The 24640-nt window shown below is 47.8% G+C and overlaps 1 protein-coding gene across 3 annotated transcripts in view; it reads right to left on the minus strand.

Moving 5' to 3' along the window:
• ERI3 (ERI1 exoribonuclease family member 3) overlaps positions 1-24640 on the minus strand; it is a 2288738-nt gene that overhangs the window by 817539 nt on the left and 1446559 nt on the right. The window lies entirely within an intron of this gene.

Genomic DNA, 24640 nt, shown 5'->3' on the forward strand with positions numbered 1-24640 from the left:
CGGCAATACCATACGTGTCTCGAAAGACACCAAAACTTTAGGCTTTTACCTAGACTCGACCCTATCCCTATCGAGACAAACAAATGCAGTTAGGTCTACCTCCGCCTACACGTGCAAACTTATTTCTGCCTGCAGACCATTTCTTACTACCCCCAACAGTGTCACACTAGCCAGAACACTCATCATGGCAAACATTGATTACTGCAGTGCTCTTTACCAGCCAAGAGAACCTTTCCAAACTCCAAACTACCCAGAACAATGCCATTCAAGCGGCCCTGAACATCCCTCGCAACCATCACATCTCAGACACCAGAACCAGCCTAAAGTGGCTACCGGTGAAGCAGAGAATTTCCCTAAAAACGCTTGCCCTCACGCACAAATGCTTAGCCAACAAGGCTCCGATCTATCTATGTAGTCGGCTTTCCCGCCACTCTACTACCCGACCTCTAAGAACTGCTCAGACTCACTGCCTAACTATCCCCAGGTTTAAGCTTCAGAAAGCGGGAGGCACCAGCTTCCCTGTCCTAGCCGCTAAACCCTGGAACACCCTCCCTGCTACTATCAGAGCCGAAGATTCCTTCAACACCTTCAAGGCTAAAACCAAATCCTGGCTCTTTGACCAGCATGAAGACATGCCCGATACCTCTGTCTTATTTTCCCTGGCCTGCCCCCCTTGACTCCATTTCTGGCCTGCTAATTCTGCTAACGATTTTGCTCACACTAGGATACCTCCTCAGTTAATCCTAGTGCATTGTAAACTATGTAATATATGTAATTAATATGATTGTTATTTACTGGTATTGTTTAAATTTTTGTGATGTAACCTCCTTGCCTGTATGTTTGTCCTTGCAACTGTTGTACAAATTGCGCCCTGATGCCCCTGGGCGGTGATGGTCTGCGCGTTATAAATAAACAAATACAAATACAAGGCAGGCAGTTCCCAACACAATAGAATTTAAATGGATAGGGTGATTTTCTATAGTGGAATTAATCTGAATTGGATTTAATAAAATGTGCCAAGTGTCTCCCCAGTACCACCCGCTACCTGCTATACGAGATAGGGATTAAGGCTGGCAGATTTCCCCCCCAATACTTTTGATAGCTTTGGGATATATCTACGTACATGGCAGGCCTTGGTTATGGAGCATCCAGGGAAACAGCAGGGCTCCTCTGAGGACAGCATAGATCTAGTCAAAGGTTTTGGTCAAGGGTAGTCCGCAGCACCAATACTTCCTCTGGCTCCTCAAATGGCAGGCCCAGCTAGCTTCTAGACTTCCCAGTCTCTGTCTCCCACGCAATGTTTAAGGCCCAGCAATAGGGTGGGAAAAGTCAAGGGAAAAATCAATAGTTCAGATAAAGGTCCACAAGAGTCGAAAAAAGCCAAAGTAAGATCAGCAATCCCTTCTTAGATTGGAAATTGAAAAGATATAGGGCTGATGACACCTACATCTTGTCAAAATTTCCACAATACAGATTGGCTAGCTCTCTCCTTTCACCTCCCACCAAGACACCCACTGGCTGCTGATAGGACAAGGAGTTAGGGGGTGTGAATGATGGAGGCTGGGGGAGGAGAAAGATTCATCAATCCAAAATGACAAGCAGGTTTAACTTTTTCAGTGACCTTAAAATCTAACAACATGGCAGCAACCCCAATTTCTCAGCTAATTGCCGGCCCATATATATTTTTGAGTTCTATTTCTTATGGTGAGTCGTAAAATACTAATATCACGGCACGCCCTTCCTGGGAGGAGCTACCATTTTTATCGATTTACTCCTGAGCTGAAATAGACACAAATCTGCCCCTTCCTGATTCAAACCTTACTTCCATAACCCATCATCCCTCCAACTTTCTCTTCCATAAGAATTATAGAGAGGCCAGAATTCTAATTTTCTTCAGAACTTAAGTTGTATCCATCACACAAAATTCATTTTTACATGGTCCCGCTTGGCTTTTTACTCCCTTGAAAATGAGACCGGGGTTAGCTCACTGGGACATATGATGCACTTATTATTCAAGAAAATGTATTCAATGATAGCCAATGGCAATGCACCACAAGACCCTAAATTTCACCTAGCCCCCACCATTTCTTAGGTTTCATATCTCCTCTATGACCTGATCAGGACATCTGGCTGGCCCATGTGATCATGCCCTCCCCTTCTGGGCGTCATAGGTTTTTGTTTGAAGCTAATGCACAGTTAATGGGGAGACCGGTCATTTCTGCTGGCTGTTTTATCTGCAAATCCCACATTTTTTATCTACTTCTCTGTACATTTTTTGTATTTATAAATGGAAAGTAGAGCTTTTTCTCCTGAGCCAGGGGTCTTGAGTTCACATTTTCAAAGGAATAGACTTTTTCTTTAATTACTTGTGCTTAATCGTGTTGCGATTTTTACAAGGAACATACTACTTGTGCGTTTAACCGTCACATAAAGCTCAGTCCGATAGAGGACCTGTCCTCCTTCCGGGTAGCAGCGGTCAAATCAGTTCACTCCGTTTGCCTATGAGTTGATTTTTTGAAAGGCACTTTCTAAAACTTTTGCCGTAGCAATGGTCCATTTCGTTTTTTTGCCCGGCATCAGCCTATTCCACCAGGAATAGACCTTTCAGTTCAGTGGGGAAAACACCAGCTGCATTCATACTTCAGAAAATACATCTTTAAATCGACGAGATGTGCTTAAATATACAATGTGTGCATTATATCTGGGCATGTGGTTTAAAATACAATCTTTCTTTTCTACTATATCAGAATAAAGGTAGATTCATTATTAATCTTATGCACATAGATAGGCTGCAGTTAACATAGAAAACCAGTGTCCACTTCTGCAAAAACGAAATAGGCCTTTCTCTTTACAGGCTGTCATTTTATATGATGAAATTAAGTCTCTTTATTCCTGATAAACGCAATCTGTCACTTGCCTATTTCTTAAATGTCAGGCATCATTCCTCCTTTTTATCTTCCAAATATGCAGTGTTTCAAATGTATAATTTCTTTCCACGTGCACTGCTGCAGTTTTACATCTGTCAAGGGGCCTTTTCCCTGTTTACACAAAGTCATCCTCTGCAGCCCCATGTTACTTCCCATTCATTGGGCATATCCAGCAGTTTCAGGTTCTCGGGTAGATTTCCTTTCACTTGCACGCCTGTCCATTTTAGTGGAATTGACTGGGCCTTATGTCAATAATCACTGTTTTGTACTGGATTTTATATTTCAATGGAACTCCACATTAGCCAGCTTCACTCTCACAATAGGGGCCTAGCATGGCCTCTCCATCTATGTCAATCTGGGGCTGTCTTTTCACCCAACACCCCCCTCTTTTCCGTGGTTGTTATCCCCAAGATGTAGATGATGAAGGCTCATCTGATCACCCAGAAATTAAACCTGCATGTTGCCACTACCAGGTCATCGGTTCACATTATTCACCAATTGACAAATATTTGATTGATTGGATATGGTTCCAAGAGCCATCCTGGAGCGAGGTCCACACCACAGGGATTGAGGACATTCAAGCCAAGAGAAGCAAAAACACTTCTTTCATGGAAATGTTGAAAACCAGCACATTTACACTGGGCTTATTAATGCCTAGTAGTTTATTTGTCATCCCCCATATGTGAACTTATATACGACTGCCTTAGGCATATATTAGATAGGCTGGCCTGGTGTCTCAGTAACGGGGTAGCGCGCCTGAGGTGGTGGTTGTCAATTCTACCAAAACACAAAGTGATGAGGCCAGACATTTCTAAGCCTCAGGCCGCCTTCGAGTCCATAGAAATGCAGACATTCTGGGGAAGGCACAGAGTGCAAAAGGAATCTCCTATAATTCCATATTTCCAGGCATAAAGCAGAAAATACTTAGATGCCCAGTTGATCTGATCTCAAGCGACCATTTGAATCAAATGACATTTTCCATAATTTCCAATAGTCCTTGAATGGAAAAAGCTACTAAAAAGAGCATTCACCCGTGAAGTGCAGCACTACTTAACTGTGCACAATGGCAATAATACGACAAACAGTGCAGGAAAACTCAACATTTGCCTTACAATGACACAATATGAATCCATTAAATCCATAAGTTGATTTATGAAAGAAAAGACACAAATATAAATATCCTCATTTCAAGACATAAATGATGTGTTGGCTGTTTTAAAGATGTGCTTTTTAGAAAGATAAAACTTTTCTCATATAATACTATTTGAAATGTGCTTTTGGAAGTTACATGAAGTCTAACCTTCAGTTAAAACTGCGCTGACTAAATGCTTTTTTAGATTTACTTTACAATGTAAATGTATTTTGATGAGAAAAACGAAGCTGCTATTCTGAATGATTTGAGGGCTGCCTGATGGAACGGATGGTCCAACCACACTCGTAGCCCTCTGCTTGCAGGAACTGCGTGAATGGGACGCTCATAGAATGAGCGCAGACTGCTAAAACATAAGTCATTTGCTCTGAATGTCTTCACCAATAGAACCAAAAATGATACAAGTGGGAGCAAATGAACGGAAAGCTCTAATCATCAAATGAAAGCACAGCCAAATAAGGGGGCTAAAAAAACAAAGAAAAAAAGATGGAGCACACAGGACTGGCACACAGCAGGGTGTCTGCCAGAGAGCAGGGTATTCTGTGCAGCACACCAGCAGCAAAAGGCACATGGAAAGCTCATATGGACTGGTGAGAAAATAAAATATCTGAGTAAAATCCTGATTTAAATATATTTGGGCATAGTTTTATATTCTATGACCATAATTGTGATTTTGGCTTATGAGCACGCTATCGATACTAATAAGCTATACGTATTAAATAAAACCTTTTAAAGTGAATGCTCGAAGTGTATGGGACATCAAATACTTGTTTAGAAGATATTGAACTCTAGTCACACCACTGTATAAGAAAAAAAATAAAAACGATTGTAATTGAATATATTGAAAGTCAAACCGTGCTGTAGGGTTGGGTGCTCATGTCCAATACTGAAATCCCATTAAGGTACCGTAATACACTCTACATCCCGAGGCTTTGCACTGCTGATAAGATTGGGTAACACATGGTCTTTGGATGTCAGGGGTGGGATCTTCAGATGGGAAGACAGGAGAGAAACGTATCGGAACTTCTGGGAATCCAAATTCCCCCCCCCCCCCAACAGGTTGGACCAAGACCAGAGGGAACAGCGGGAGGAGCGCACCCTCATACACCCCAACTGCAGGCGTAGCTTTAGGGACAGCACGTTCTCTAAACAAGGGCCAGAGAGAGGGAAACCAATTCACATGGGACGGAGCGGCAGTCATGGCATTCATCAAGAAGTCAGACTCCACTGGACATTCCAACACTAAACATTTCAACTGTGCACTTACTTATAAACTTGCTCAAGTCTGTCGCCATGGGTTTACGGGGTAAGAAAATGAGCGCACAGGGATGTATGGTATTTTTCATCATCATACGTTGTCACTTTTACCTTCCGTAAACTTGACTCATTAGGCCACATAGTGATTAATGGAAGAGGTCTGGTAGCAGGTGTGGCTGGAGGCGGGATGTCTGAGGATAAAGGCTCACCTTTCAGCTATCCTGTGCAACAGACATATTGATCACAGCATCAGGATCAATAGTTGGAAGAAGGGTTATTTGGGACAAACATGAGGGACGTACCTAGGTGACGAAAGTGCCCCATTGAATGCATCAGGATGTATTGATATTTATTATGGAACAATGTGACTTTGAGACGAGGAGGACACCACAGTCCAGTTCATAAGGGGGTGACATAAAACAAATTGCAGAGGCGGTCAGAATGCAAGAATGGAGCCTTCTACAGAAGTAGCTCTATGAACTAGGGAGCATAGTCTCTTAAATGCAACTAACTCGGGCTTCATGTGATCTGGCTGCTCCTAGGCAGTCCACCAGATTTAACATAGCGGGCCCACTCTACTGCAGGTCCATCGCTTCTAGCGGGACACTGCCTGGGATTTCTGCCCAGTGCCACTTGCCCTGCTCAACAACAGGCCTGTAAACATCCCCGCAGAAGAAAGCGCATCCATCCTCCGGGGGACTGCAGGCAGAGGGGACCGAAGGGTTAAGAACCATGGGAAAAATCCACAAAGACTGGGCTGCTAAAAGTCATTTCTCCTCGGCCCATAACTTAGCTGGTCATTAATAGTAAATGAGGAGACTGGAGATTCGCAACGCTAACCAGTGCCGCAGAGCAGCTGTTGATCCAGCCTGAATCCCCGCAAGCCCGCCTGCCGCAGCACCCCGGGCGCGCTGCTTTACTTTCAATATTCAGAAGGAGGATCCTCTCAACCTTGGAGGTCTCACCCCCCACCAATCTCTGCAAATACCATAAAAGGGGGGTGTGCGGGGCGAGAGGGCCAAGGCGAATCAACCGGTCTCCCATGTCCCCCCGCGGGCACTCCTTGTGTGGCTCTCGCGGCGGGGAGGCGCAGGTGCCCGCACTCCTGGGAGCGGGGCCCGCACCATTAGTTTAGTGGCCAGCCATCTGCGACGCCTGCAGTGATGCGGCCCTCTCCCTCTCCCGTGTATCAGGGAGCTTTCCCATTAGCGCCGTTAATATTCTGACACCCAGCACAGGCTGCTATTACATGCAGACGCTGATCGCCCTGTGAAATTACCTCGCTCGCCGGCATGCAGTCCGTCCGGCCGGCGCAGCGCGAGTGGGATTGTGTGTAATCAGCCAGCTCCATGCACTGTCAGTCCCATCACAAACAGCACGCAAGGCAGGCTTAGGCACGGGCTCAGCAGCTGCTACACGTGGAGCCGGCTTTCCGGAGATGAAGTAGTCCTCATTTAAAGCATTTTCTTAAACACAAACAAAGCCACCACCAAAACATTCCAGATAAATCAGACCCCAGCAATAGCACGCGCAGGCTTCTTAGAAACAGGTTTATTTACAAGCGAAACGTGTTTGTGAATATCTAAGAACAACAGAGCCAGAAAGGTGGGGTGCCACGGGATAAAGGCTCGTGGAACGCCGGGTGGACGGACACCACCCATTGCTATATGCGTGCCTGCAAGGGCGTGCTCCTCTTATCAGCGCACAATGGGGAGATGAGACGGAAGGACTAAAGAGCCTTTCACGCTGGAGACTGGGTAGCCTAGGGCATTTCACCTCTAGCCATGGGTAGACGCATAGGCAGTGCATGGTGCAGTGGTACACACGCGCCACTATTCGAATATTAAAGCTCAGAGGATTGAGAGAGAATTCGAGGGAAAGTGAGACTGTCACATTAGGATGCAGAGGATCAAAGAATGATTGCAGGGATACAGGGCATGTCACATTAAGATGCAGAGGAACAGAGGATGAGTGCAGAGATCCAGAGCCTGTCACTTTAGTGTGTTGAGGCTCAGAGGACAGGTGCGGGGACACAGAGCATCAGAGGATGAGTGCAGGGATACACAGTGACAGCATGTCACATTAGGATGCACAGGTTCAGAGGAGTACAGGGAATACAGAGCCTGTGACATTAGGATTCAGATGATGAGTACAGGAATAAAGCGCCTGTCACGTTCAGATACAGAGCCTGTCACACACGGATGCCGAGCCTCACAGGATTAGGCAAAGGATACAGTGCCAAACTAGGATGCAGAGGATGCCGGCAGGAATACAGAGCCTGCCACTTTAGGATGCAGAGGATCACAGGATTAGTGCAGGGATACACAGCCACATTAGGACGCTGAGGATCAGAGGATGCCGGCAGGAATACAGAGCCTGCCACTTTAGGATGCAGAGGATCACAGGATTAGTGCAGGGATACACAGCCACATTAGGACGCTGAGGATCAGAGGATGCCGGCAGGAATACAGAGCCTGCCACTTTAGGATGCAGAGGTTCACAGGATTAGTGCAGGGATACACAGGACGCTGAGGATCAGAGGATGCCGGCAGGAATACAGAGCCTGCCACTTTAGGATGCAGAGGATCACAGGATTAGTGCAGGGATACACAGCCACATTAGGACGCTGAGGAGCAGAGGATGCCGGCAGGAATACAGAGCCTGCCACTTTAGGATGCAGAGGATCACAGGATTAGTGCAGGGATACACAGCCACATTAGGACGCTGAGGATCAGAGGATGCCGGCAGGAACACAGAGCCTGCCACTTTAGGATGCAGAGGATCACAGGATTAGTGCAGGGATACACAGCCACATTAGGACGCTGAGGATCAGAGGATGCCGGCAGGAATACAGAGCCTGCCACTTTAGGATGCAGAGGATCACAGGATTAGTGCAGGGATACACAGCCACATTAGGACGCTGAGGATCAGAGGATGCCGGCAGGAATACAGAGCCTGCCACTTAAGGATGCAGAGGATCACAGGATTAGTGCAGGGATACACAGCCACATTAGGACGCTGAGGATCAGAGGATGACTGCAGGGATACCGTGCCTGTCACTTTAAGGTGTTAAGGCTCAGATGATGAGTGCAGGGATACAGGACATGTCACATTAGGATGAAGAGGAGCGGAGGATGAGAACAGGGATACTGTCACTTTGGGATGCTGAAACTCAAATGGTTCTTATAGGTTACAGAGCATGTCATATTAGGATGCCAAATAACAGTAGTCAAGTGCAGGGATACAAATCCTGCAAAATTACAATATTGAGGATTGCTAGAGTGATATAAAGCCTGTAACCATCGACTGCTACAGGGATGGATAGAGGATCAGTGGATGGGTGCAGGACTCAGAGCCTGTCATATTAAGATGCTGAAGCAGAGGGTTGTCTCGGGATGCAGAGCCTGTCACAATAAAATACTGAGGCGTATAGGATAAGTCAAGAGATACAGAGCCATCAACAATATTTATGTATTTTATTTATTTATTTCACTTATAAAGCGTGCAGCAGCCCTGGGGCATCGAGGCACTGCACTCATGATAATGTGACAATTTCTGAGGTGGAAAGTACAATAGATACAGTGTAACATCAGAATGCAGAGCCTCTGAAAATTGATAGAGCAAAACAGAGAATGTCACATTACTACAATGAGGCTCATAGGAAGGGTACAGGTACACAAAGTTTGTCAGATTAGGATGCAGAGGATCTAAGGATCAGTGATTGGATACAGAGCTTACCATATTATGATACTGATAGTCCAACATTGCTAGAGGGGTTACACAGTCTGTCACATGACGATGCTGAGGATCAGAGTATTACAAGAAGCCTACAGAGACTTTCACATTAGGATCGAAGGACGGGTGCATAGATAGGGCTTAGAGGGGTGCTAAAGGGGGTCACGTTACTATACTTGGGCTCAAAGGATTGATGCACAGAGAGAGAGCATGTCACAATAGGATGCCGAGCTTTAAAGGATTGCTACATGGATGCTAAGGCTGTCACGCCAGGTTGCAGAAATATGTGAAAAGTATCCCAACCTTTCATAAAACCCAGCTGAACTGGTAACATGATCATATCATTATTAATCCTGGTTAGGATCGTATTGAGAAAAACTTTCCCAGTTGGTTCCCGCAAGCGGAGAGGCTTGTGCCTCATTTGCAGGAATGAAGCATGCAACATTCGCCTTTTTAGGGAAAGATGGGTCTTGATGAGACAAATATAAAGAGCCAAATAGCATTTCGGTCTTCCTATGGTAACGTGGGGCAGAGCCATAAGAGATGCAACCAGTTCCAAAGCAAATAACCTTAACTGTTCCAATTAAATCAATGCGATTACAGTTAACATAGGGTCCAATGGGAAGAAATGCTAATCACAGAAAAATGCCAAAACATGTGTCGTGCCTTGAACACAAATCTCACCATCAGGGTAAGTCCAGAGGCTGGGTTCATGGAGGGCTCCCTGAAATTTTACAGCCCTGCAGACGCCTCTGAAATAAAACGTCCTATCGGGATGAAAAAACTCACAAAAGGCCTAATTAGGCTCTGTACCCAAGGAATTCTTTCCATCACTGGACCGGCTTAGCAGTATTTGCCCTTCCCAGGAGGAGGTGTGTACAAAAGGTAAGTCGATTTTATTGTTATTTCAGGTCACTAGTTAGAAGTGAAGGGAGAGCATATGCACAGGCATTCCTTCTCATTTTATCTCCCATCCTGAATCCCTAACCGTCCTCCATGGAACCCTGGAGGGACCCAGGGTTCTAACACCATCTAACATTCCATGGCTTGTATTGAATAAGGCATTGCAAGCCCCACACTACACATCCCCCTTCCTTATAAAACCATAGGAAGGGGTCAACACACACACCACCCCCCCCCAAAACCAGGCAGCATCCCATGCACAACACACAAACAACCTTTAAGTTACAGAATCACATTCGCAACCTTCCGCAGACAACCACCACACCAATCATACCACCGGCCTGAACCTCGACACTAGGTCCTGTCACCAACCAGATCACAATAGAAACAGCCAGACGTACACCACCACACACCACTTCCCCAAAAAACACACCAAAAGGTAAGAAAGTACAGAAAAGCGACAAACAAAACAAATAACACATAGAAACAGATGTCTGCAAAAGAAACAGAACACCAGAAAGAAACACAGGCACGGGTTAATTACTCCCGTGGAGCCGTGAAAATGAGATGGAATATTTTGCATGCATACATACCCTCTTTTTACGTTCACAGAAACAGCGTTCTCAAATAACCTTTCATTCCGCCCAATGGATTTGGAAATCCTCGGAGCCAATTTGTAGTGTCTGGACCCAGGAAATATAGGCAGGACGCAGGGAGCACACAGAAGCCAGCAGGTACAAAAGGGAAGTAGGTTTTGTTATTTCAGGTTACAAGTTAGAAGTGAAGGGAGAGCATATGCACAGGCATCCTTCTCATTGTATCTCCCATCCTAAATCCCTAACCGTCCTCCATGGAACCCTAAAGGGACCCAGGCTTCCATCACCATCTAACATTCCATGGCTCGAGTTCCATAAGGCAATGCAAACCCCACTCTACAAGGTGAGATACATGTTGGATAATCCCTGGAACGTCTGTGTAAGGTGCTCTGTACATGTTAATATGTTATTTATATAGTGCTTTCGCCAAAGTGGGTACTCATTTATCAACCTCAAAAGGATGGAAGGCTGAGTTGGCTTTGCCGAGATTTACAGATCGCCCGTTGAGCTTTCTTACCGGCAATATGTTCACAGCTCCTTCAGTATCTCCTCTAGGCACTTGCCTGTCACTGGATCCATCTTCAGCAAAGCCATCTAGACAGGTAGCCCAGCCGGTTCTATACCACTGTTCCCAGGAATAAGTTGAAAGTTGGCAGTGCCAACCCTGGTAAGGAGTCTAGTCGCCAGCGGGGAGGCAGTTCTGCCCATGCAGGGGAGCGCTTCATGAAAATTAAGCTGATATGGAAAAGTTATCCTTGCAGTACCAAATCCTACTAATAGCACACTAAGCCTAACCTCTCGGCGTAGGCAGGGTATCCAATCATGTCCCGTCCCTAGCAAATGTATCCGGTGGTCACCGGTGGACACCACCGGCACTGCTTTTCGGCACTGGGACTCTTTAATCTGCTGTCTGCAGCTCTGTAATAGCAGGCGAACAGCAGCTGCAGAGGCCTTGGTGGTGGGGTCACAGTACACTGCTGCGGAGCAAACAGTCAGATCTTCACACAAAAAATGCCAACAACGAGGTGTGCAGTGCGGCCGCCGGCCTTGCAGGCATATTTGTTGTCAGGAGGAGGAGGTCTGGGGCACACCTAGTCAGTGGCCACTGAGCCTGTGCTCCTCAGCAACAATGAAATGCTCATTGCCATCGCTGGGCCCGGCAAATATATAAGTGTTAAGTGACTTCAATTCAGCACTCCAACTAAGTCAATGCATAGTCTGGGATGCCCAAGGGAAGCCCTTATTTATACATTTTTATGACAAGTTCATAGATCTGGATGATAAACCCTTGTATAACGCCCATCTCTTTGAATCCCCCTGACCTCACTGAGCCAAGAAGTAGGTTTGTGTTATGATGTGCTTGTCTGAGTCTGCTGAAGCTAGTCATGTGCTTAGTGATGTCATGCCAGTGTCAAGTGGAATGTTGATGTATGAGTGTGAGAATGCTGTGTTGAGTGTTCTGTAACAGTATCAGTTGGTCCCTCCCTCCCTGGGTGATGGGTGCCGGTGATGTATTGTCCTATACCTGATGTCTTCATGTCCTGTAACATGTAACTTAAGAACCTGAAGTAAACTTATTAAGTAGCAATCTAAGTCAAGTGTGGACATTGCTTTACTACAGTTTGTTTTGCAAATTAAAAGATTTATTTTAAAATTAAAAAATATATATATCACACTTTTATGAATAAATTAATATTTGATAGCACACTTATGAATATAATGTTGATCAACAATGGGTAATGTTACAATTGCACACTCTTTTCAATCAGTGAGGAGTTAGTATAGAAAGGATAAGGTAGCAGAGAATACTTTTATGGTTTCAAGGAAAAGCAATGATGGAAAGAATGCAGCACAGACAAACTGATATGGTTTCAACAAGAGATAATATGATCACTTTTTCTTTTGACAATTCACTCCCCTCCTATGCAATATAAAGAGATGGAAAAGAGAGCACACAGGTTTTCAGGAATACAATCAAAAGCAATACAAATTCTAGTTTCCCCCTAGCAAGCTTGGAGCAATCGGTATGCTTTTAAAATATGCAGAAATACTTTTAATGTGATTTGCAATGAAGTTAAAAAAAATGGGCTAAAATGATTTTAATTCCCTCTAGGAGATTCAGGGTAAGTGACAGCTACTTTGAATTAGTTCAGGTCAACAGTAGCAGTGATTCATGAGGGATGATCAGGTTGAAAACGAATTTCAGCAATTGCAAGTAAGACAGCTATTTTTGACAGGTGGCGAAATTGAGTCAAATTGCAATTCGCAGCACTTTTTCCAAGTGCGTTGATCGCGATTACGGAAAAACTATAAGGAGTAGAAAGGTTCTGGGCTTGTTGGAAAGATTAGGTTCTTAGCTTTAAAATGAAAGTCTCGCTCCTAGGACATGCGGTTCAAAAGATACTGACGATTTCGTGGAGGTAGATTCTCAGAAATAAAGTAAAGCTCAGAATGACAAATGACACTTTCATAGGTTTTAAATCACAGAATGGACACACGATTTCTATGCAGTTCTAAATAGGTGGAAATGGTTTGAATTAGATTATTTTAAACTAAGAGATTGGTTTTGCACAGCTCTGGCTGGATACTCACTCCTAATTTTGGAAGGAATGGGCCTCGTCACAGATCTGGTCAACAGGTTTAGCTGCGGTTCTCTCTGCTCTGTGGCTCTGGATCTCTGGTTCTGGCAAAAGCTCTTGGCACTGCACAGCGGTCTTGTCTGCGGTTCTGGATACAGCACTGCTCTCTGGGTCTGGTTCTGGCAAAAGTTCTTGGCTAGAATCAAACAGCACAGCCCGGCTATTTTATTCTGATGTGCCCCTTGGAAGTCTGGGGTAAATCAGTTTGCAAAATTGTAAGGCCAGCTGAGAATACTTTTAGCTTGCAGTAGGCCTTCTGTTTCAAAGTTCTGGAGTCTGGAGTCCAAGTTCTGGATATGGTCCTTCTGGATATTGTCTGAATTTGAAGTCGTCCGTCAAAGTGCTTCGCAAGAAAGTGGAAAGAGCAGTCCCTATCTGGCTTTCAGTGGTTCTTTTTATGTCTTTTGAGAGTGGGTGGGAAGGCTAACTTTCTATGTCCAACCCTCTGAGGATCCTGATAGGTTAAAGGATTTTCTGTGCGCTCAGTGGAGAACAGAGTTGTGAGTCAGAGTGTTGCTACATTTTACAATCTATTGAAGAAACGCCCCTTTGCTTTTACTTAGAACCCAATTTTTCATAATCAAACATGTTTCCCAAATATACAAGTGGTTCATAATACATGTACACATCACCGATGAATTAAGACCGGTCTCTGTTCAAGCCTCATGTTCCTGCGAGCTTGGGTTCAGAAACGATAACATTTTGTGCTTTTAGTGGGTTTTGCCATGTTGGTTTTTCATCAAATCTTCCACGGAGGTACACCCCCCCTCTACGCATATTACAGTAAGTTTTCATTTTTCTAGCATAAACCCTGTGTCTGCAATATTGATAAATCCCAGGGTTTAGCCTCAGAACATCCCACAACGTTGAGCTTCGTCTCAAAATGTGGGTACATTTCTCGTATTAAGAATCCCCAAATTGTACATTTCTGTCAGCTTAATACAATATTTTATAAGCAATTTAATAAAACATACATTTGCTCTCAATTCAGTACACCCATTTGCTTGTCCCCGCCTCCGGGAACTTGGCTTGACTCAGAGATCAAATGTCTTTCCTTCCCCCAGAGCAACTGTTGACACCTCAAATCAGCATATCCTATTCAGTAGAAAATAGTCTATTGTGTTGACTGAGGTCAGCAGACCAGGGTGCCACTCTGCATCTGATTAACATGACCATGTGATCTCCTGTGCTGTTGCTGGTAAGGGCAGGTGTGAATGTTTCCCATGGGCAGAGGCCTCTTGAACTTTTAATTAAATCAGACTGCCTTCTAGTATAGGGCCCGGGAACAGTAGGTGTTAAGACTTCTCATTAACCAGTAAGGCTTTGAAGTTTCCAGCTAACTCAGGTTCCTTTTCAGCTCCTGAAATACCAGTCTCCTGTCAGAGTTTAGATCGCAAGCGCCGGTTATTGTCAAGTGCCGGTACTGCACCCATTTTTGGGAGCTGTCTTGAATTAATACATTTCAAAAAGGGGATTTAACTTGATAGCATATGATCCTTGATAACATTGTATTAATGTGGATTCTGCAGTAGAGTAATGTATAACACCCAACCAGAAGTTGGATTTTTTGTCCGGTGGTTTTGTGCCCATGATTTTAGCGATTTTTGACATTCATTATAACAGATTTTGAACAGCACCATATTCCTTTGCACCGATTTCGCTCATGGCGTTTCTGGCCCATCATGCTCGCACTGGTGGGTGGCAGTTCAGGCGACCATTTTGGTGTGCGCAAAAACTGCGTGGCTTTCCTGGATTATGGCGCAAATGTTGGCTTTTCAGCCATCTTGGATTTTCTAAGCCCACACCACCAAATGTTGCAGCATAATAACTTGAACGTGGGTCGATACACCTGACATAAGTTACTCACCGTTGCGACTAATGTACTCCTAGTCCATATTCCCCTTTCCTCCATACTGTATGGGCATCCCTCGCTAGGGACGGGAGACTGAACCTTTTTCACCAGAAAAAATCGTCTTCCTCTTTAAATTTAGAGGGGTGCGGCACTTGGAGCATGCGCTCCACTGACGCCGCCCACCGGCGCCATGCCTCAGTCCCCTTTGACTTGTCGACAATATTACCATTGCCTAATGTCACTAGTTTTATTAAGGCGGAGGACGGATAGATGTATGGAGGAAAGGGGACTATGGACTAGGAGAATGTTAGTCACTACGGTGAGTAATCTATAATTACTCCTATGTCCCGTCCCCTTTCCTTCATACTGTATGGGCGATTACAACTGAATGTAGCCCCAGGGAGGAGAGGTGACCATCCTAAGAAAACAAGTTCCTTAAAAGGCCTGAGCAAATGCTGGGTCCAATCTGGAGCTGGCATCAGAAGCCTGAAGGCGTCGCCCATGTAGCTGCCTTACTGATGACCTGCCACGGAACGTACCTCTGGAAAGCCACAGTTGTGGCCTTGGCTCTGATAGCATGGAGATGCATATTTGCCAGGAGTAGTTTGTGCTGCCCCTCATAAGCCTTCTTGATGGCCGCAACCATCCATCTTGCTATGGAGGCCTTGGAAGCTTAATAGCCTTGCCTTGACCCGCCTCAGGTGACAAAGAGCGCTTCCGATTTTCGGAAGCTCTTGGTTCTGTCCAGGTAGAATTTTAGGGCACGTCTGACACCCAGATAGAGCAGTACCCTCTGTGCTTTATCCTTGGGGCGAAGAAAGTAGGCAGTACTATCTCCTCATTGAGGAGAAACGAGGAGACAACCGTAGGTAAGAATGCAGTTGTCCTTATCAAAGGTTGTATATGGCTCTGGAGCCACCAGTGCTTGGATTTCACGGACCCTGCGTGCAGACGTAAGGCCCACTAAGAGGGCTGTTTCAATGGTGACCAACCCGATTTCTGCAGACGCCATTGGTTCAAATGGTTTATGCGCCAGGGCACCCAACACTAGATTGAGGTCCCACACCGGGTGTGGCTTCTTGATAGTTGGGAAGAACCTGGTGAGGCCCGCCAAATGTACCGGGTTGGCGGATGAAAAGACCTCCTCCTCCGAGTTCCTGTAGGCTCCGATGGCGTAAGGTAAGTGCAGCATGTGTCTACTTGCACCCCGGAGTGTTGACATGGGCCTCCTGTTCCTGAAGAGACCAGACTCCATGGACGCTGTGGTTGCCCAAGGTCGCTCCCCAGCCCTCCAAGGAACAGTGATGATGGTAACCTGAGGTGATAGTTGCCTGAAGGGTCTGCCTATCCTCAAATTGTAGTCCATGGTCCACCAGACAAGGTCCTGGTGGAGAAGGGGAGGAATACTGACGAGTTCCACCTGGGGACCCCGCTCCCGACTCCATGAGGCTGCGAAGTGCAGCTGCAATCATCTTATTCTGAGCCTTGTGTATGGCACTGCCAGTAGACATGTCGCCATGATACCCAAGAGGTGCTGGTACCGCTCTGTTGAGAAAATGACTCGTGGTCCTCTTGATAGCTGTGGCCTTGTCCTCCGAGAGAAACATTTTCTCAGAGCTCGTATCGCAGATGAGGCGTAGGAACATTAGATTCTGAGTAGGCTCCAGCTGTGACTTCTTGAGATTGATGGTAAATCCCAACTCGTTTAGTGTATTCATGAAGGCGGAGGTGGTGTGATGGATCGCCTCTGGAAATCTCGCCCTGGCGAGCCAGTCGTCTAGGTATGGATAAACATCGTGCCCCTGGGCCCTGATAAGGGCTGCCGCTACATTCATGAGTCTGGTAAAGACCCTGGGGGCTGAATTGAGGCCAAAGGGTAGAACCTTGTATTGGAAATGAAAGCCCATGATCCTGAACCTCAGAAAGGACTGCTGAGGCTGCCAAATCGGGACGCGTAGGCAAATGTCCTTCAGATCCAGGGAGCCCATCCCATCTCCTCTGCACAGTGCCTCCGCAATACGAGCTGGGGTAACCATCTTGAACCTTTGAAGAGGGAGGGAAAGGTTCAAGGTGGAAATGTCCAACACAACTCTCAGGCCAGCCTTGTTCTTCTTGTGTATGGCAAAAATCCTGAAGTGGAAGCCCATGCCCCGCTAGGAGGCTGGGACTTTATCCACTGCCTGACTCTCTACAAGCGATCGAATCTCTGCCAACAGAGTTGTCCCAATCTGTGGGAGTGGAGGAGAGGAGAGAGGGAAGGGAGGAACAGGTAGATGGTAGCTTATGGAGACCACAGAGTATCCAGGGGTCTGCAAACCTCACACGCCAAAAATGTGCGTGAAGGGAAAGCCTGCCCCCCACCGGAGACACATGGACTCGGCGGGCGGGTTATGCCTTCTTTCCCTCTGAGATAGGGGCGGAGGGGGGTGAGTGAAAGAAGCCCTTGCTTCCCGCCTTGTGCTGTTTACGCCAATGCTGACTTGGAGACTGGTCTGACTGTCTTGACCTCCGTTCTTGGAAGTCCTGGAACCTGCCAAAAGCCCGCCCCTTGTTGGAACGCTGATACATCTGGCTGTACATCTTGGGCGTGGAGTTTGTGAGGACAGATAAGGATTTTGCAGTCTGGGAACTGTTTTTCTTCTTATCTAGCTCCTCATCGGTGGTGGAATGAAAAAGGTCGCCACCCTCGAATGGAAGGCCCAATGTGCATTCTTGGACATCCAAATGGGGTTTAAGCCATCTCTTTTTGGCCAGGACGACCACGTCCTTCTGAATCGGGATCCCCGTGCTAGTCGCGGGGCGTAGACTGAGGACCTCGGCCTGAACCCCCGCCTCCGGTTGTTCCACCTCGGCTTGTGGAAGACCCTGGTATTCAGCCAAACCTGTGAGTCGCTCATGGAAGGCCTTGGCTGATGATGGCATGTCGGGGTCCTCCTCATCGGTGTACACTAGGGTGTTCGGCTGGTCTGGAGCAGGTGGCGGAGTGCTGGACACCGAAGACTGAGGTGTGGAGAACGGAGCCAATTGCTGCTGTGGAACCACCTGAACTTTGGGAGGCAGGGAAGCTGGAATCGAGGGACCCAGCATGGGCAGCTGGGACTGCGCGGGGGTCTGAGGGACTAGAGCCATAGGTGGAATGACTGGAGGCGCTAGAGGCAGGACCAGAGGCAGCATGTCCTTTATCACATCCCGAAGGATGGATCTCCTTTGGGGGTACCTCATAAGTGTGAGGAACTTTTCAAAGACCCTGGCCGGTGGAGCGGGCGTAGTAGCTGTAGGCTGCTGGGGCCTGTACGTACTCTCCCTTGCTGGCTGAAGGGTGTATCTGCCCTGCGAGGCTGAAAGGTAAGCTGTAGGCCATGTACCTGGTGAAGACCATTCCCATCTGGACACTCGTTCTCCAACCTGCTAAAAGAACCTTGCAGCCCCTCAGCGACCTCACTGGCAGGATCTAGTGACCTCTCAGGCTGGCGGGCGGTATCTGAAACAGACTCATACCAGTGCTGGTTTCAGAACCTGGACGGTCCCTCCTGCTCGGGCGAGTCCTGGGGAAGGAGTTGCCCTTGCGGGATGCAGATGAAAAATGTGGCCCTACCTTGGGCCTTGACTTGCGGTTGACGAATGTCTTCAAGTCCTCTGGAGGCGATCGTTCGAAGAGCTCCCTCCACCAAGCTTTCCTGTTCTTCAGAACGTGCGTCTAAGTGCGTTGCATACAGTACACCCCTCCCAGCCGTGATCAGGGACAAGGCAGCAGAGGCAAAGAGCATGGGAGTCGGACATAGGGAAGAGCCCCTCGCAGGCTGGACACCTGCTGAAGCCCGCTGACGTCGACACGCACTGGGTAGGTGTGTGGCGCCAGAGGACTGAGTACCCGATTAAAGACCAAAAGAAAAAAGGCTAAAGACAAAAGACAGTATCCGGGGAGGGGCGCGTGGAATTACAAGGCCGGACCCAACCCCAGGAGTGCTGTTGAAATCGGTCTGCTCCCGTCAATGTGAAAAAGAGGACTGAGGAGTGGCGCCGGTGGGCGGTGTCAGGGGAGCACATGCTCCCAGGGCTGCGCCCCAGCATGCCTCTAAATTTAGAGAGGAAGATTTTTTCTGGTGAAAAAGTTCTGTCTCCCATCACTAGCGAGGGACGCCCATACAGTATGGAGGAAAGGGGACGGGACATAGGGCGGGCTCAATGCCATTATGCTGTCGGGGCACGGGCCCAACTTAAGTAAGTAATGTTGTTTGTTGCCCGCATTGCCCGGCAGACAGCATAATTATTGTAAAATTGCTGCTGACAGCGTGGCCCAGTAAGCAATCATGTTCCGAGTGGCGCAGATGATTTTTCTTTTCTTCCGATGTGGCTTGCCGGGCTGTGTTATCACACGGTTCATCCAGGGTGCCTGTTTTTTTAATGTGTGCGCCACCATACCGTCTGCGCGAGCCAGCCAGGCACAGACTCAGTGAGTTGTTGGCACACAGGCAAGCAGTAGCACACAGCAGAGGCTACCGGCAACGGTCCTGAGCCTTTTTTCAGTCCCCTTGGGCCTTGGCTTGAAGGAAGCAGTCGGGACCGACTGGAACAGTCACCCCCTCTCCTCCAGAGTATTGGCTCAAGGTGAGTTTGCCATTAAAAATAAATCAACATGTGTCTGCTCTGATCCCATCATCCCATGCAACTCGTAAACAATTCTTATAGAGTTTACTTACAAAAAACACAAATCCACATGACAGCATGTAAATACTTAACATGTTAAGCCTAAGCGAATATCACTGTGGCTTTAATTATAACATCCTGAATGCCAGTGAATGGTAAACTATAAGTCACGGTAATTCCAACTCTTCTTTCATATTTTACGCAGCTGCAAGAAACAACCATTGTGAATGTTGTTTCCCTAAACTGAGACGATGAGAGTGGCACGTGTAAAATAACGATAGTGAGGGCGAGAAGGATAAAAATGTGTCTGATCACTGCATAACATTAGCTTAGATAGTCTTTGGTGCGTTCTCAAGCATTGTCCCGATACGGAGGTGAAAGAGCAGTGAAAGGTGAGCTAAACACACACACATACTGCACAGAAGAAAGCTATTTTGTACAGTAGTCCCTTGGTATGATGTGATTTTATCAACGTCTCGCTTGATTTTGACAATTATTACTTTGCATTCTTGTTACCTCAATGTAAGGCCGCCATTTTGTAAGCCTGTGTTTTTCGAGATATTGCAAGTGTGATTTCATTAGCAAGAAACAGACAAAATTGTCACTGCACTATACAGATTCCACAAGCCTCAGAAATATATATATAACACGGTCCAGATATAAAGAAATGGCACTACTTTAGCATTGAACAAGTTACTCTCTTACCTGGTAACGTTCTTTCGATGGGATGGTCCGACGACGTATTCCATATCTATGACACAGTAATCACGACAGCTGTGCTGCTTCGGAAAATCTTCGGCGTCTGCGTCGATGATGTTGATACGCCGCCCTCGAGGACCTCCTCCGACGGCCGACGTCACTGGATGTTATAAGTAGGACGCACGAAGCCCGTAGCCTCAGTTGTAGTTTTTTTCCCAGAACGTGTGCCACCAGTCTTCTATCAGTCTGACACACAAAGCCTTGCGGAAATGTAAGCTGCAATCGCATAAGAAATTCTGTAGCGGGGAAGGTAGGGAGGGAGCGATATGGAATACGCCGTCAGACCATCGCATCGAAAGAACGTTACCATGTAAGAGAGTAACTTGTTCTTCGAGGGGATTGGGTCCGCCGACGTATTCCATATCGCTCCCTCTCTACCTTCCCCGCTACAGAATTTCTGTAAGGAGGTGGGAAAAGAATTTAGAAAACAGAAATTTAGCATGTCCAATCAAATTGCGGAGTAAAGGACCGCCTGGCCAAAGGCCAGATCCTGCCCCCGGATGGAATCGAGGGAATAGTGACATAAAGTATATACCGAAGCCCAGGTGGCTGCCTCACAGATGTTGCAAATAGGAACACCCCTCTGCAGGGCAGTAGAGGCAGCCATACCCCTGGTAGAATGGGCCCGTAAGCCGACCGGTGGGTCCTTACCAGCCAAGCGGTAACACTCACAGATAGCCAAAATAATCCAGCGAGACAAAGTCTGTTTCGTCACAGCCTGTCCCAAACGCTTTCCAGCATAACCAATGAAGAGCTGATCGTCCACTCTGACCCGGGACATGGGTGAAATATAAAAGCTTAACGCTCTCCTAGGATCAAGCCTATGGAGCCTCTCCTCTTCCTTACCAGGATGTGGAGGAGGATAAAATGCCGGAAGAACAACCTTCTGGCCTAAATGAAATTCCGACACCACCTTGGGAAGAAAAGAAGGACGAACTCTAAGGACAACCCTGTTCTTATGAAACACAGTGAAGGGTGGCTTAACTGAAAGTGCCTGTAACTCACTCTGCGAGCGGAAGTGACCGCAACTAAAAATACAGTTTTAAGAGTTAACAGTCTCAAAGGGCATGAATGCAAAGGCTCAAACGGAGCACCCATCAGAAACTTGAGAACAAGGTTCAACTCGCAACCGGGCACCTGGAAAGGCGACGGAGGGAACACATTAGTGAGCCCTTTCAGAAACGGAGAAATTAAAGGAATTTTAAAATAGGAACACTCTTCAGATGAGCGCTTAAATATGAACAGCGCCGCCAGGTAACCTTTAATGGTACCCACTTGAAGGCCCCTGTAGGCCAAAGAAAGCAAAAAAGACAGAACCATGGGAATTTCACATGTAAAAGGATCCACATTCTTAACCCTGCACCAGTCGCAGAACTTTCTCCAACGGCAACGGTACAGGGACTTTGTTGCGGGCCTTCTGGCCGAAAGCAACACCTCCATCACGTCTTCAGGGAGGTCCCAAATCCTTATACCTCAACCTTTCAGAAACCAAGCGTGAAGGTTGAGGGACCTGACCTCTGGATGGAGAACCTGACCCCCCCCTCCTGTGAGAGCAGATTGTCTCGGTAGGGAAGACGACGTGGAGGGCAGATGGACAAGTCGAGAAGGTCCGGGTACCACGTCCTCCGGGCCCACGCCCGAGCAATGAGGATCATCCGGGAACCGAACCTCCGTAACCTCCGCAGTACTTGCGGGATGACGGGGACTGGAGGAAACGGTACAGCAGTGGGAATGACCACTCCACCACGAACGCGTCTCCTAAGGCTCCGTTTGGAGGAAATTCCCACAAGCAGAACCTCTCGCACTTCCGGTTGACACTGGAGGCGAAGAGATCCACTTGTGGGGTCCCCGAAAGGACAAAGATCTCCAGGAGAATCTCCTGAGCCAACTCCCACTCTGCCTACTCAGAGCGTCCGCCGTCTCGTTTTCGTCTCCTGCCAGATGAACTGCCGAGATCGAAACCTCCTGCTGGATTGCCCAGAACCAGAGCTGCATCGCCTCCCTGCACAGAGGAAATGACCCTGCCCCCTTTTTTGTTGAGGTAGTGCATGGCCACCGTGTTGTCCGTCAGGATCAGGACATTCTTTCCTCGCACAGTCGGCAGAAAAGCCTTCAGGGCTAGCCTGACGGCCCTCAGCTCCAACAGATTGATATGGAGTCTGGACTCCGACAGAGACCAACGACCACTGACTGTCAACTCGTTGGCATGAGCTCCCCATCCCGTGAGGGATGCGTCCGTCACGATCGTCACCTCCGGCCAGGGCAGCCAAAATGGAGCCCCCCTCATCAGATTGCCTTCGTCGGCCCACCACAGAAGGTCCTGGGCGACCAAAGACGGCACCTGAACAGGGTCCGACATCCTGCCGGAGGACTGAGACCACTGGAACTTGAGTGCCCATTGCAAAGATCTCATCCGCAACCTGGCCTCTGGCACCAGAAGATTGCAGGATGCCATGAGGCCGAGCAGTCTCAAGAACTCGAACGCTGGGAGAGTCTCGGCAAGTTGAAACTTTTGCACCATTTGCTGAATGTGATGAGCCCTCACCTAGAGAGGAAAAAACTGCCCCAGGGACGTGTCGAGCACTGCTCCGATGTACTGGAGCCTCTGAGTTGATGTCAAATGGGACTTCTTTAAGTTGAGGGAGAAGCCCAGCTTGTGGAGGGAGTGGCAGGTGACTGACAGATGATCCAGGACTTGCTCTGGAGAGTGCGCCCTGATCAACCAATCGTCCAGGTAGGGGTACACGTGAATCCCCCCTTTCCTGAGGTGCGCTGCCACCACTACCATGAGCTTGGTGAAGACCCTCTTGGCGGAGGTCAATCTGAACGGCAGGACCCGAAAGTGAAAGTGCGAGCCGCCAACCGCAAACCTCAGGTACTTCTTGTGCTTTAGATGGATCGGCACATGAAAATAAGCGTCCTTGAGGTCGAGAGACACCAACTAGTCATGAAGTTGAAGGGCCTTGAGGACTTGAGAGAGAGTAACCATCTTGAACTTGTCCTTCCTGAGGAGTTTGTTCAAACCGCGCAAGTCCATGATGGGTCTCAATCCCCCGTCTTTCTTGGAAATCAAAAAATAAGGGGAATACCATCCCTTGTTCCTCTCTGCTACAGGCACCAGTTCTATGGCGCCTTTCTCCAGCAGGGATTGAATTTCCTGCGCAAGGAGCGGATCCGGACTCTTCAAAGAGAGATTCCCCGGTGGATTGTCTTGAGACCTCTGCCGGAAAGGAAGACAGTAGCTGTGGGTTATGATCTCCAGAACCCACACATCTGAAGTAATGGCGCGCCACTCAGCAAGATGTTGTGCCAGCCTGCCCCCAACCGGCGAACCATGGGACATGGCCTCATGACTGAGCTGAAGCGGCTGCGGCGTTGCCTGAGGTCAAAGAGGCAACAGCCCAAGCGGCCTTGGCACCTCGAGTACCTTGTTTTCCACCTCTGGCACTCCTACGGTGGCCCCTTTGAAAGGCAGCTCCTCTCGCTTTACCAAAGGATGAGTACAAAAGGAACTTCCCCTCCATTGCTGTCCCCTAGGACGAAAAGGCGAAGGTTGTCGAACTGCAGCGCCCAACGACTTTGCTGCAGCTTTTGAGGTCTGCAACCTCTCAAGGCTCTCGTCAGCCTTGCTGCCAAAAAGATGTTCCACGTCAAAGGGCATGTTGAGGAGCCGGGCCTGCACATCAGGAGCAAACCCAGACTTCCGCAACCAATCAACCCTGCGTATCACGGTGCTCGCCGCCATGGACCGGCTGACGCAATCTGCCATGTCCAAACCTGACTGAACGGCCTCACACATGGCATCCTTGCCATCCTGAACCATGGCAAGGAAACCATCCCGTTCGTCCCCTTCGGGAATATGTTCAGCCGCCAAGGAAACACAGTTCCATAGAGTGTGCATGAAACGTGACAAGGCACATATGGAGTTAGCCGCCTGAAGCGCCATACCCCCTGCAGAAAACACTTTCTTCGCCCAGCCGTCAAAACGCTTGTCGTCCAGCCGTCAAAACGCTTGTCGTCCCTATCAGGAGGGATGGTAGGGTACGACGCCTGCTTTGCCGGGGCCGTAGCCGCCGGTACCACCAAACTCTCCGGAGTAGGTTGCTTGGACAAATAGCAGGGGTCCCTACTGGCTGAGCGGTATTTTCGCGGCAAAGACTTGCCCACTGCCGGGA

This window comes from Ambystoma mexicanum, chromosome 1q (assembly GCF_040938575.1).
Source record: "Ambystoma mexicanum isolate Mex_15411 chromosome 1q, UKY_AmexF1_1, whole genome shotgun sequence".
Taxonomy (NCBI): Eukaryota; Metazoa; Chordata; class Amphibia; order Caudata; family Ambystomatidae; genus Ambystoma; species Ambystoma mexicanum.